This window comes from Alosa alosa, chromosome 6 (genome assembly GCF_017589495.1).
Source record: "Alosa alosa isolate M-15738 ecotype Scorff River chromosome 6, AALO_Geno_1.1, whole genome shotgun sequence".
Lineage (NCBI taxonomy): Eukaryota > Metazoa > Chordata > Actinopteri > Clupeiformes > Clupeidae > Alosa > Alosa alosa.
In genome coordinates this window covers 10,607,411-10,616,820 of record NC_063194.1, presented here as the reverse complement: position 1 = coordinate 10,616,820, position 9,410 = coordinate 10,607,411, and positions in this window count along the sequence as shown.

The window sequence follows — 9,410 nt, the reverse complement described above, 5'->3', positions numbered from 1 at the left end:
GCTGGTTTCCGGAGAGGTCCATGGGGTTCCAGGCTCTTCAATCGGCCCATTCACACACGCAGCTCCAAATATCACCCACGGCACATTTCAAGCAAGTGTGTGTGTGTGTGTGTGTGTGTGTGTGTGTGTGCACATGTGCGCGTGTGTGTGGTACTTTATACTTTAATAACTTATTCCCCAAAATGTTTACTCCCCACTAAATCTGCAAGGAGTATCAGAGGCCATCACTGGCAGCTGGCAATTTTATTAACACTCACAGAGAGACACACGCATACACACACACACACACACACACACACACACACATACCGAGCCAAGAGGAGTCAAAAATAATCCTTCACACTCTCCTTTAATGTCTTCCATATGAGTCAGAGAAAAGCCCCACATTTTTCAACATTCATAAAGCAACACTACAAACAACTTAATGCCTTGACAAGAAAGCACAAAAGGACCTCTAAAAATGAAAATCTGTGTGCTACAAAGACACACATACTGCAGAGCAAAACCACATAATTACAAGGTACCACGTAATCATTGGTTGACACTTAACTAAAAAACTTTGCTACAAGTTGTTTTGATTGTACATGCAAAATATGACATGCAAAATAGGACCATTATCAAACTAATTGGTTAGGACTCTTGTGGATGTACTACAAATGTTCAACTAACATGTCTGGGGTTCAGAATGTAGTTGTCTGAGCACCCAATTTAATTCTTATTAAATTATTGTATCAGCTACCTAGCCACATTTACATATCTTTTGGGCTTTTTGGGGAAAGAGGTCTCAGTGATTGTTTCACATGAACCTACTGGTTTTCTAATATTTAACCAACTGATCTTGACATGGGTCCAACCAGTAACATCATCTGCAGTACGCAGGCATGTGTTTGAGGATTTAGACACAGGAGGGAAATCTTAAGGGACAGAATGCATTTATCCGCGTGCAATACGAAACAATCCGCTAATTTATCTTGAGTGACGTGGGTAAGGAAATAAATACAATTCATGTGTCCAGGGCAAAGTTATCCTCCCTATGTAAACATTCGACTCAGATACATCACCCTATAGAGCTTCCCTCATGTTACTTACTAATCTTACATCTATGAGCATTACAATGATAGTCGGACTAATAGGAAAAAATGTATCAGAGTATAAACCACAGGGGCCAATCTGCCATTAGAGCGCCCATGAAGACCTCTACAGGATTAAAAGGGTACTGCACAGTTTGGTGTCGCTGATGTTTCACGTCTTAAAGTCAATCTTTACTCTGTAGTGAGAGTAACCTATATATCATTAAACTAAATGTACCACATAGTGGTACATAATATGACCGCCACACTGTGCTTTGTATGTACTATATAAAGAAAATAAATCAAACTCAACTTTTCTCCATTCCCCAGCAGCTGTAAACCGCAACTCTATGTATGCTCTGTCCTTGGGTTGCTGCGTGATTGCTGAAACTCAGATTTTTGCTTATGTTCATGTACATTTCATGAATTAATCCATTTTGTACATACATATGTGTTCTAATGGCACACACATCGACATAGTCTCAACAAGACTGCAAACTTCGATCTCACTAAGACAAGTCTGCAGAAACGGACAAAGTATTCTTTGGTGACACCTAAATCTACATCTCTATTTGCATTACACAATTCTGCTATTATGATATCGCATAGTGTTTTGCAGTATGTCAAGATTTTTAGTGTGCCAGGGTGTCCGTGTGAGTGGGCAGGGATGTGCAAAAATACAACAAAATGTATTTTAAAATAAAATACAAAATACCCTCATTTTAAATGTATCAATATAAACAAGACTAAAGTATGCAATAGCCATTGCCATGCATCAAAATTAAATACTGTATTTTGCATTTGACATATACTGAAAATGAAAATATGCAAAGTACCTTTTTCAAGGGAGCATTACATCACTTTGCAAATCTTTCATCTATCATCTTTTTTCATCCAAAAAATGTAGCCTATTACAATTCCAATTAGGCTACATATAGAGCAGTGTTTCTCAAAGTGTGGTCCGGGGACCACTGGTGGTCCGCAAGCTATCCCAAGTGGTCCGCGAGCAGACGTGGTAAAAAATAATATAGATGAGTTGTTTGGCAATATTGAACCAACTTGTATGTAAATCCAAACAGTTCTGCAACACTGCCTATGTAAGCTATGCCAATTTAATCATATGAATCCTCTGACATAATGAGCAAGGTGCAAAGATAAGCAAGGTGGTTCAGTGAATAGGCCTATTGTGTCTATTAGCTAGGTGGTCCGTGAGGTTTTTTTTACTGGTTAAGTAGTCCTTGGTCTGAAAAAGTTTGAGAAACATTGATATAGAGAATACTACACATCAGAAATGTCAAGAACAGTTTAAAAGCAAAAAGCAAACTAATGAGTGTGGGTGCAACAAACTGGATTTGAGTGTGTGAGTGCGAGAGGGAGTGGAGTGTGTGTGTGTGTGTGTGTGTGTGTGTGTGTGTGTGTCTGTGTGTGAGAGAGAGAGAGTGCACACATTGTATGGGTCTCTTTAGCAAAATACCGTTTCCATCGTATGCGTGTGGTCGGGGGTTTAGTGTCTTTGGAATCGTATCCCCAATCAAGCACCTGTGAGATCATTCTCTGCTTCGGTAGAGCATTCACTTTCATTTGTTGGAATGATCAACAGACTTCATTGACTGCATCTCAAAGGCCATTAAGTCCCACTTATGTTCCTGTGTGTGTGTGTGAGTATTGTATGTGTGTGTGTGTGTGTGTGTGTGTGTAAATGTAAAAAGTCCACATACTAGATGCTGCTCCCAAATTGATTAATGCAGATACACATGCCCATATCCAGAAGTGGTGATCATGGTTCAAGCAGAATTAAAATGTGTCAGTTGCAGCACCCCCTGTGGACACAATGCACAACATTTGCCATGCATGCAACGATTGTTGCAGTGATTCAGCATGTATAGTGCAAAATTTGAACCTTTACATCACATGATATTTGCACATGTATGTCTTGAGCAAGGCTTTGAACCGGTTCACGGAACGAAAAACGAAAACCAGAAACTTTCGATGTTTTGCTAGGAACAGAAACAAAACCAGAAACTTTATATTTTTTTATGTTCCGGAACAGAATCGTTTATTTAAAATAATGGTAACCGGTTAATACCATTATTTTTTTCGTTCTTTGACAAGATTTCTGTGCAATATGACTACATAATGCAGCCTATAGTGCTTTAATGTTTGATGACAGGATAGAGATTTAAGGAACATTATGTAGACTAACAATATCATTTTAAAGTTCTAATGAGCAGCCTGTTTATTTGTATGTCCGGCAGCTGACATGGACTGTTATTAACCGGTTCAGGAACTTTTTTTTGTTCTAACCGGTTCAGGAACGTCAATTTTAGGGTAGAACCGAAAACCGGAAAAGTTAAAATACTCTTTCTGTTTGGAACGAACCGATTGAGAAAAAATTCTGGTTCAAAGCCCCGGTCTTGAGGTAATGAAATATGTCAATTGCAGTGCCCTCTATAGATGTAATTTCATGAAATTATATAAAGATCACATCACAAGATATTGGCACAAAATTGTTTTAGCTAAATGGCCGTTGGCAGCCATTTGTTTGAACAAGCCAAATAAAACTTGGACATGTGAGCAAATGTGACCAAGTGTAAGTATAGCAAATTTCAAAACTGTGTAAAAGTTGAAATGGGAACCTAGGTTATTCAATTAAATGAATGTAGTAAGAGGCAAAGGTTACAGAAATATAGTAGTTTTTTTATTTTCTTTTTATTCTTTCTCTTTGGTATTTTCGTATAGTTGAATAAGTTATATGTATATAAATTTCCAAGGCCCACAACAGTACAGAGGCCAGTACAGTGGGATCAATGGTAAGACAAACAAAACTAGAAATGCAATTCCAAGGGATTACACGAGGGGATGCAATCTGCTGGTTAGGGTGTTGGTGGGGCTGTTGAGCTTGCTGCTAGCTGGTTGGTAGGGTAATTGTGATACCTGCAAAGGTGCTTTTGGAGTAACCAAATTTGAATCTTGTGTGACATGGCATTCTTGAGATATCACATTCAAGGTGTTTTTGACCTTGACCTTCAACCTCCAACATCAACTCACTTCACCTTTGAGTCCATAAAAACACTCGTACCAAATTTGAAGCATGTACGTCAAGCCTTTCTGGAGATATAATGCTGAATGCATGAGATATGGCTGGGACTTTTATTTTGACACACAGGAAACGCTTTAACAGTATGTGTAGTTCAGGTAGAGCTAGATTGTATGCTTAGAACCTGAGACAGTTGGATTTCTCACAGGTGACACCTGTGCCAGTGTTCTAATTAGCCTGGGAACTGCTCTGAAAACTACTTAACGAGCGCAGCTGGCTCTATTATGACATCACAGCCCCCATTCAAGTCTATGGGGGAAAAATACACTTTTAATTACAAATATCTCAAAAAGTATAAACTTCTCAAAAAGGACGGTAAAGCCTTGGAAGATCTACGGAACGGTGTTTGAACCAAATTTGTACGTTAAGCGGTTTGGGCTGAATAGCGTGCACAAAAAGGTAAAAAGAAAAATAATAATAAGAAGAAGTCTCCGGATTTCAATAGAGGGGATGCATCCCCTCTAATAAATAAGCATCCACCACGCAACCACCAGCGCTGCTTGCCATAAGAATCAGTTACAGGTAACAATTACAACAGACTACTATGGTCAGTCAATACTCACAGCAAATAATAGTACGGCAAAGCCAAACTCTTAAAGCCAAGCTAGAAACACAAGGTACCACGAAAATTATGTCACTGCAAGCCAACACACGCTACGAAAGGGCGTGAGCACCTGGATCTGTGTGGCGGCACCTTGAGTCAGCCCTACCACAACTGTATACAGAAATGTGTCTATTAACAGTACCCCCGATGGATGGGCAGAATTTCACGAAACTTGGCGTCCATGCATGAAGCTGTAGGGGGAGCTCCATAGAGACAAATGCGAAAATGCAACAAAAAGAAATGACTAGAGCTACAGAGCGGGCCTTTAAGGTCAACTCATTGGGTTCTTATCATTTGTCTTTTTGTCTATCCTCCCTTCCTCTTTTCTTACCCCTCCTTTTAATTAATTTTGTGAAGGAAATGAGGAAGGAACGATAGGAGTATGGAAGAATGAAAGAAAGAGACATATATGAGAGATGAGATGTCCTGCTCACTCACGCATCACTTTTAAGAGACAGCAATTACTGATGATGCAGCGCATCACCTCTTAGGCTAGAATAAACAGACGCAAATTGCAGAGAATATGAACTTTAAAAAAGCCTAAAAAAAAAGCCTAAAAATGGCATATGAACATGGATTCTTCCCACTTAACCTTCTAACACTGTTCCGGTCAAAAATGACCGATTTACTCATTCCTGTACCATAAATATGGCATTTTTCATCAGATTGCCTCAAGATCTTATGATATCCTTCACAAAAGGCTTTTGAACACATAGAATTTATTTTGACTACTTTCTTTAAATTTTGAGTGATTTATTCAACGTAGAAACACTTTTTTTGTTTACGGTCAAAAATGACCGCCATAGGAAATGAATGGGAAAGAGTATAAATTTCATCCAGGAGATAAAAGATATCTCCTTACACACACTCCTACAACTTACCACCAATGTTCCCACACACATGCATGCATGCACACACAGAAGCACATACACCCACACACACACACAAACAGACACGCATACAGTACACACACATGTACACCCACTCACAGACACACACACACACACACACTCAGTACATGTTGTCAGTTCATGTTGTCATGTTGCCACTTATACGTGTGAACCACCAATGTCCGCACACATAGGCATTCACACAGATACGTGAATAGGGGTGAACAGAAACACACCCACCCCCACACACATAAACAGACACACACACACATGTAGACCCACTCACACACACACATAACACACACACACACACTGTTCATGTTGTCATGTTGCCACCTGTGTATGTGAACCACCAATGTTCGCACACAGGCATGCACGCACACACAGAAACACACACACCCCACACACACAAACAGACACATACACACACACCCACAGTTCATGTTGTCATGTTGCCACATGTGCAGGAAAACCACCAATGTTTGCACACACATGCATTTTCACAGACGGAAACACTCACACCCACACACACAAACAGACAGACACACACACACACACACATGTACACCCACTCTCTCTCTCTCTCTCTCTCACACACACACACAGTTCATGTTGTCCGTTCATGTTGTCATGTTGCCACTGTGCATGTGAACCACCAGTGTCCGCACACATTCACGCGCAGAAACACACACACACACACACACACACAAACACACGTGATGTAGATGTTAATGTTCTAATAAGGGTCTGTTTACAATAATGTTCTATTAAATAATACTTTTTGTCATGGTATTGGTATTTAAGAGCAGTTAAAACTGTTCGGTCAAATTTGACCGCGAACAGTAAATTAAGGGGGGTAGCAACAAACAGTGTTTAAAGGTTAATGACCCTGATAATAAGGTAGCCTAATGTTTGATCGTTCTTGAGACATGAATGAATACTTATTATACAATGCGTGAACAAAACAGGCATGAACTTTTTTCTTCAAGTTTACAATAGTAGTTCATGATAATTTCTAGCCTGACATTGTCATACTCAAATTCTAGTCAGAATATGAGTCTGATACAGCTCCATTGGGACGTAATTATGGGGCGTGCTTCAACCGATACAGGGGGGTGCCTCTGCACTCAATTGCGAAACCTAAGAGATACGTATCGGAACTCCCCCTATTACCGTTGGTCCCGTATTTCCGCCGTCTTGCGTGTATGTGTCACTTAATATCCATTTCTATACAAACCAAGACTGTGGATTCCTAAAGAAACCCAAGCACCCACACCATAGGTATATCTAAATTAGTTATGTACCAAAAATGACATTTTACCGTGACTCAAAGAGCTGTAAACAGTGTTATAAGGCTGTGTGTACACATCCGCTTGGAGCTCCAGTGGAATTTTTATTTCATGACGAGAATTCTCTGTCTAACCGTTCATGTGCCGTTGAAACGGCGTAAGTAGGCGACCCATCAGGCCAGCACTATAACTCCGAGTGTGATAAACAAAATCGATATTTCAGGCAGTAAATGCTCTCGTTAAGAACCAAACCAGATTTTGTTCAATCTACACACCTATGGCTAATCGAAAAAATGTAAGGTTCATTTAGCAAATGTTATTTTGAAGTGTTAAAAAACATTTTTGTTTTAGAATTTCTGAACAAAAGTGGTGATAATTGGGGGTGTTACGATAGTAGGGTAGGCTATTAGGGAAAAACTGACTGGGGTCTTAGAAGCCTAGGCTAGAAGCCTTCTAGCCACAGCGTTTTTGCTGCAAGCATAATCAACCAAAGCGTGCTCAGATGACTTGATAGACGAGTCGCTGTTGCTCACCTGTCCATCATCGTAAAGCCCGATTTGATTGGTCCGCCCAGCTCTGGGCGAGCATAGTTGCTCCACAACGGAGCAATGCCAGACCAAACTTCCCGACCTCAAATGTTGTGGGCGTGACTAAGTTCGGCTGGCACCCGGGCTAGATAATTTCAGCATATAAAGGTCTTTTCCTGATCTATCTACTAGTTTATTGTCGCAAATAAATCCCTACGAACTTGTTTGCAACTGAAAGTTGACAGACGTGGAAGGGAACTTTTTACCTTGGCAGCTTGGACCAATGATCAAGCAATTCCAACTGAAAACGCTTCCGCGTAGGATGCTCTTGTGTTTCCTCACGTATCGGGCCTTCCACCTTCCTCCTCTCTCCTCGGTCTTGTTTCCTCTGGTTGCAATTAGATAAATGAGACATCCTCAATGACAAAAATGATGCCAATAATTGTGAGCAACGTGTTTTAGTTAAAAATATTTATTTCTTTATGAGATTTTCCTTTTTCTCAAAATAAATTTGCTTCCCTTCAAGGTTGGATTTTTCCTATTTTTTTTTCATTGTGAGATTACAATAAATCACCAACAGATTGTTTTTTATACCGGTTTTTAGTCAACTTTAGCAGAGGTGCCAATAACTCTGGAGGGTAGAGCTCTGTAGAGCTTTGATAAGAACCCATTGTTTCAGTCGTGAGGCAAAAAACTAGTTCATTGAGCTCTGTGGCAAATATGTGGCACTGCACTGCAGCAATCTATTACTCAGTGATATGCAACTTAACGGTAGACATATCTCATAACAGAACAAACTATTGGTAAGATAATATTACATTACATTACATTACATTACATTACATTTGGCTGACACTTTTTTAACCAAAGCGACTAACAACATGGTAAACAGTAAGTATTAGAACAATTCTCACAATTTTAGAGTTTAAAAAAACATTAGAGTACAGTAAGAATAAGTGCGTCGGTGAGTGCTGTTTTTAACAGTTACTTGTCAGTTTAAAACGGCTGGTGAGTGCTAGGATCAGTAAGACTTGTTATATACATAAAGACAAAGACTATTGTGTTTGGGAGATATCTATAGAAAGTTCATACAATTCAAAGACTTTCACCAAAAGACTGACGGTGAGATGTCAGATTAAGAACACAGCAGCATTAGAGCTAGTAAAGGACGCTGTTGTCTCTCATGGAGTAAGGACACCTTTCAGTGTTCAAACTCCTGGAGGGAAACTAAAAAAGACAGAAGCATTCTGTCAACAGCAATAAATGCACAACAGACATGTGAAAGCAAAGGAACGGGGAATGAGTGTGGATATGGGCAACAGTGTTACCCGCCCCCCATCATTACAGCGCTAGGATATACCCTTGCAACATGCAATCTGACAAGTGAAGCCAAGCCAAATGTTCTGATTCCGAGGACATATTTGAAGACCTTTGATGCAGCTGTCCTTCTCATCTGCGGTCAAAAATCCGCAAGAACTGAAACCTGATTCTTTAGGAAAGAGGCTGTAACCATCAAGACACTACACAACGAAATAATGGTTATTTGTAATGCATGCCTGGAAACACATGGCTGATGAGACACATTGTTGTAATCGATAGATTCCAGACAACAGCAACCATATGTGAAACATTTCCACGCATTCTGAAGCTGACAGACATGACTGAAGAGCAAAAACATATATAACAAGCTGGGCACCCTCAAAACCTGTGCCACATTTCCACTCTGTCCCCCCTTGAGCTCCTTTATAAGACACAGGTACAACATATTTTTTTCTATTGGCTTAAAGATTTCAGCAAGTTTAAACTCGTGAAATAAAAACAGAGACAGACAATGTCCCAGACAAACACTGGCATTTCCTTGCCTTGACAGACAAGGAGATCAGGAATGCCACTCCACAGACAAGCTGCCAGTCTTACAGCAAACGTATGGTTC